Raw genomic sequence first — 6,000 nt, 5'->3', positions numbered from 1 at the left:
GGGTGCTCTCTTTCTGGTTTGTTTTTTGTTTGTGGGTTGCATTTTTTTTTTAAAGGTTTTTGCTACAGGGCACGTACACTCATCAGAAAGAGACAGAGAGACAGAAAGCGAGAACTCACCTCCAGGGGGCATGGCCATGCCGCAATCCCTTCTCCTCCATTCTCTTCTCAGGATCTTGGGCACGCATGCACACACACTCAGCGTGAGTTTAAGCCACGGGTCTGGGACTTGAACCACGGTCAACTACATGGGAGTCCAGCAACATAGCCATTATGCCAACTGCTGATCCCAGCTGTCTCTCTTTCTGTCTCTCATGGAAGAAAGAAGCTATAAAACAATTTGGAGAAGTCATGTCATGTTCTCTTTCTCTCTTTCTCTCTCTCCTCTCTTAACTGCCAGAGGGTGCATGCACTCGCCAGAAACAGTAAGGGAAAAAGCACCCCTGATGAGGCATGGCCATGCCACAATCCATTCTCCATTTCTCTTTCCTTTGGGGATTTTAAACATGAGTGTACATGCACCCAACATCTTTTTCAAGCTTTCAGACTAAGATTCAAACCATGGTTTGCCATGTGGCACCCAGTTCCCTTAGCTACTAGACAATGGGGCCGAGGCAAATTCTGTGTTTTCTGTGATGTGATACCTAGTAAAACATTCTATTTCTGCTCTCTTCTTCTTTTTTTTTTTTTAATAAGTAAAATGTATGAAATTGAGTCATGGGAATGAATTTGAAGTCCTATGTCACTTGAGAAAGTCTCCTTGAAATATTTATTTATTTAGATTTTTGCTATAGGGTGCACGTGTTCACCAGAGACGGACAGAAAGCGAGAAATCACTCCCCAGGGGGTATGGCCATGCCACAATCCCTTTTCCTACTCAAGTCTCCTCTTGGAATCTTGGACAGAAACGCACACGTGCCAGTGTGAGTTTAAGCCACCGGGCCCAGGATTCAAACAGTGGTCAACTACATGGGAGTCCAGTGACAGCCATTTCGCCAACTGCTGGTCCGGGAAACCAATATTTCACAGCTGAAGTACGGTATCCATATTAGCATAGGCCTGACTTCGCTGGTGCCTTTCGTAAATGAAGTGAGGAAAGGCACCAATTAACATAATAGAGGAGAGGCTTGTGACCTAGAGAATAGTTTACCTTAAAAAAAAATGAAAAAAAAAAAAGTCACAGCAGGTCACAGCGAAAGAGACTTACAGAAATGGCGAGAAAGAGGCACAGAGCTATCTTTACTCACTAGAAATGAGCCTGGAGAGAAAATTTTCAGCAGAAAATCTTCATTTTTAGTCAAGGAAACCAATATTTCTTTTTTTTTGAGAGAGGTTTTTGCTATAGGATGTGTGTATTCACTAGAAAGACAGAAACAGACAGAAAGCAAGAAATCATCCGGCAGGGGTGAAGACCAAGCTGCATTCCCTTCTCTTCCGTTCTCCTCATGGGATCTTGGACACAGACAGACGCACACACCTGGTGTGCGTTTAAACCACTGGTCCCAGGACTCAAAACGCGGTCAACTACATGGGAATCCCAGCAACGTAACCATTACGCCAACTGCTGGTCCTGGAAACCAATATTTCACAGCTGAAGTACGGTATCCATATCAGCATAGTCCCGACTGCTGGCACCTTTCCTAAATGAAGTGAGGAAAGGCATCAGTTAAAATAATAGAGGAAAGGCTTGAGAACCTAGAGAATACCTTAAAAAATGTTTTTTAAATTAAAAGTCACAGGGAGACACAGCGAGACAGACATACAGAATTGTAGGTGTCACAGAGCTATCTCTACCCACTAGAAAAAAGCCTGGAGGGAAAATTCTCAGCAGAAAAAGTTTTCTTTTTTTGGTCAAGAAAAGTATTTCTGGTTTTTTTTGTTTGTTTGTTTGCTTGTTTGTTTTTTTTATTTCTTTTCTTTCTTTTCTCCCCCCCCCCCAGAGGTTTTTGCTATAGGGAATGTGCATTTACCAAAAAGACAGAGAGAAAGAGAAAGTGAGAAATCACCCACCAGCGCGGATGGTCAGGCCTCATCCCTTCTCCGTTCCCCTAATGGAATCTTGGACATGGATGTACCATCAGCTTAAAACCACTAGCACCCGGGACTTGAACCACGGTTGACTACATGGAAGTCCCAGCAACATAACCATTACACCAACTGCTGGTCCTGGAAACCAGTATTTCACAGCTGAACTTTGGTATCCATACCTGCATAGGCCTGACTTCGCTGGTGCCTATCCTAAATGAAGTGAGGAAAGGGACCAATTAACATAACTGAGGAGAGGCTTGAGAGCCTAGAGAATAGTTCACCTTAAAAAAAAAAAAAAAGAAATTAAGTCACAGTCACAGTGAGACAGAGACAGACAAGTAAAGAGACAGCTATCTCTACCCACTAGAAATGAGCCTGGAGGGAAAATTCTCTGCAGAAAATCTTCATTTTTGGTCAAGGAAAACTATTTTTCTTTTTTATTTTGAGAGGTTTTTGATGTAGGGCGTGTGCACTCGCCAGAAGGACAGAGAGAAACAGAGATAGAAAGCGAGAAATCACCCCCCAGTGGGGATGGCCACGCCGCAGTTCCTTCTCCATTCTCCTCTCGGGATTTTGGTTATACATGCACACACAATGGGCTTGAGTTTTAAGCCACCAGGTCCAGGACTCAAACCGCAGTCAACTACATGGGAGTCTTGTGACTTAACTACTTCATCATCTGCTGGCCATGAAATAATTTATTTAGATGCTAATGTCCCAAATTAGACTTCTTGGAGGCATATTATAATGGGACTAGGCCAGATAGCTTTGTTTATTTTAATGCAGCTAACTTGTTCATTTTCCCACCCAATGCTTAAAGGGTATTTTACTCGCCTGTGCCCCTTTGTTGGTTACCTTCACTTCTGAAGGAAAGGAGGCATAAGATTCAAATGAGCATTGCCAATGACATCTTTCCCCTTCAATTGGCCAGACAGCTTGCCCAGAGCTATAAGGGCGAGGGCAGACGGCTACTTGGGGAGGGGCTCATTGGTAGCAGAAACTGGCTGCATCGAGTTTTGGGAAGCAGCCGGATGGCGCCCGCCCTTCCAGGCACAGCTTATAGGAATAGTGAATGTCGGTCGGTGCCTCCAGAGTCACATGGACTGATGGGGGCTCCCAGGGTCACCCTGAGGTTTATGTGGCCATAGTTGAGCCAAAGCTTCTCAAAGTGTGAGACTCTCCCTCTCCACCCAGCTACTAATCACCTGCTCAATAATTTTAAAGAATGAAAAAAGAAAAAGTTCTTGCCAGGTACTAGGAATGTAGAGATGAGAAAAAAACCAAAAGCATCGTCTGCACTGAAGTTGTTCACAGCTAGCGTGAACGCAAATGTGGAGGGAAGCTACAGCGACGCAAGGGCATAGTGGCTTCAGGGCAGACCTATGAAGCCCAGCGTGGCACAGGTGAGGAAATACTGAACGTAACGTAGGGTGATGTTTAAGTCAAGCATTAGGATGAGTAGGAGTTGGTGAAGATAGATCCAGTATTGCAGGCCGGGGAATGGCATGTTCTATAAACACGGCCCACGCAGATCCAGTGTCTGGAAATGGCACATATTGAAGAAGCAGTGGGTGAAGCCATGGGACAGGGAAAATGGGGCCATCGTAATTGTCATAATAAGGAGTTTGGATATCCTTTTTTTTTTTTTTTTCCCTTAAGATTTTTGCTATAGGACTTGTGAGCTCGCGGGAAAGACAGAAACAGACAGAAAGTGAGACATCATCCCCCAGAAGGGATGGCTATGCTGCAGTCCATTCTCCTCTTGGGGTTTTGGGTACACACACACATGTGCCCGGTGTGTTTTAAGCCACCAGGTCCAGGATTCAAAGTGCAGTCGACTACGTGGGAGTCCAGCCATGTAACCATTACACCATCTGCTGGCCCCTTGTCCCATTTCTCTCCATAGGGAAATCAGAGGTTTTCAGCTGTTTTTCAGCAGGAGAATGACACGATCCATGGTGTTTTCAATGATTATCCAGCAATAAAAACAGCAACAGAGAAGAGTCAGGAGGTCTAGTAGGAAATGATGAGGGCCTAAAGTAGGGTGACTAAGGGTGTAGGGGAAGACCGTACTTACGGGAAAGTTATGGGTGCCATATGTATACAGAGAATTAGGCTTTTTTTTTTTTTTTTTTTGGTGTGGATATTTGAGAGAATAAGACAGGAAATTGATGCAGAGAAATAGACTGCCTTAAGAGTGATGAGTTTGGTTTTGAGGCAGTTGGAGCTAAGAAGTTTGGTATTAAGGAGACAGGCAGCCAACCATCCACTGAAGGAGAGAATTGCTGCTGTGTTCCTCTCCTCACTGGCTCTATGGGCTCCACGGTCCAACAGGCCGCAAGGAGAGGGCTTTCTGGGAATACTCTAGAAGGACACGCAGCTGCCCCTCTAGGCTGTACCTCTACCAAACAAAGGCTAGTGGGGTGTCTGATTTTTTGTCTTAGTTTGCTGTAGGCACATGCACTAGCTGGAGAGAGGCAGGGAGAGAGAGAGAGAAAGCACCTCTAAGGGGGAGAGCTATGCCACAATCCATTCTCCCCTATTCTCCTCTCAGGGTTTTGAGTGTGTGCACACATACACGCACCCTGGTGTGTTTTTCAAGCTGCTGGGTCTGGGACTTGTGGTAGCATTGTGTGATCTAGCCGCCTTAACCACCATGCCAGTAGTTGGGCCCAGTTTTTGCTTTTCTTTTTTTGCTCCTTTGGCTCACACCTCTGATAACAATATTGTCACTGCCTCTTTTGAATTTTTTGAGGAATTCAGTAATTTTCTATCATTTCAGTTTCTAGGCGAGACCACTAGATGAGTAGTTTAGGAGTCACCAGTTCAAAGAATGATTCCCAAGCAGAGTTCTTCCTTTCTGTGGCTGTTTCCTTATCTCCTGAAATGAGGAGGTTAGCCTGGTTCAATGGTTTTCATTTTTTGGATTGCCCAATTGATCACTTGAAAAGCCTTTTATTTTTTAAATCAGCTTTATTGAGTTATAGTTGATGTAAAATAAATTTTACTTACAAAAAGTGTATAATTTGGTAAGTTTTAACACATGTATAAGCCCATCTCAGTGAAGATATTATATACTTGCAAGGCTTTTTTTAGAGAGAGGTTTTTGCTGTAGGGCACTTATGCTCACTAGAGAGACAGAAAGCGAAAAATCGCCCCCCAATGGATGGTCATGCCGCAATTCCTTCTCCTCCATCCTCCTCTTGGGATTTTGGGCATGCACACATACACGCCTGGCATGAGTTTTAAGCCTCCAGGTCCAGGACTTGAACTGTGATTGACTATGTGGGAGTCCAACAACACAAACCTTATGCCATCTCTTGGTTCCCCTTGGGAGGCGATATAAAAATAATTTTTTTAAATTTCCAAGTACTTCTCCCTGACCTAAGATATTACCCTTCAGGACTGACATTCAAGGATCCTGAAAGTGAAGGTAAATTTTCTATTTTATGACCAGGAAAATGATATGGGAAAAAAATTCTAGCCCTAGACTGAGAGCCGGCCAATGGCAGAGCCAAAGTGAGTATCTGTGGCAACTGCCATCTCTCTTGCTCTTTCTGTGACCATTAGTGAGTCAAATTTATGCAGTTGTTCAAAAGAGGTCAGTGGTGGGCCAACTCTGGGCCTGGTGGTTAAGGCCAGTGGATCCCATGCTGGAGTCTTGGTCTAGGCAGCTTGAGAAATGCAGGCACATGTGCCTACATAGCCAAGGTCCTGGAAGGAGGGAAAGATGGAGGGGAAAGGGATCGTGTGGCCGTGCCCCATAGAGGGTGCTTCTCCTCTCCCTCTCTGTCTCTGGTAAGCATGCTCACCCTTTAGGGAAAAAAGAAAGAAATCCATGTCGTTAAGGTTCTTTCAGGGAGCAATGGATGAATCAAGGTGGCAATGAGACTTGGGTGCTGAACCAAAGTTGAGAAGCTGCACCTGCAGTTTATCCCATCTTAGAAACAAACTGCTCGTGTCTTTGAAGGGA

This window comes from Tupaia chinensis, unplaced genomic scaffold (assembly GCF_000334495.1).
Source record: "Tupaia chinensis unplaced genomic scaffold, TupChi_1.0 Scaffold000515_1, whole genome shotgun sequence".
Classification (NCBI taxonomy): Eukaryota; Metazoa; Chordata; class Mammalia; order Scandentia; family Tupaiidae; genus Tupaia; species Tupaia belangeri.
Note: the sequence above shows the minus strand (reverse complement) of the source record.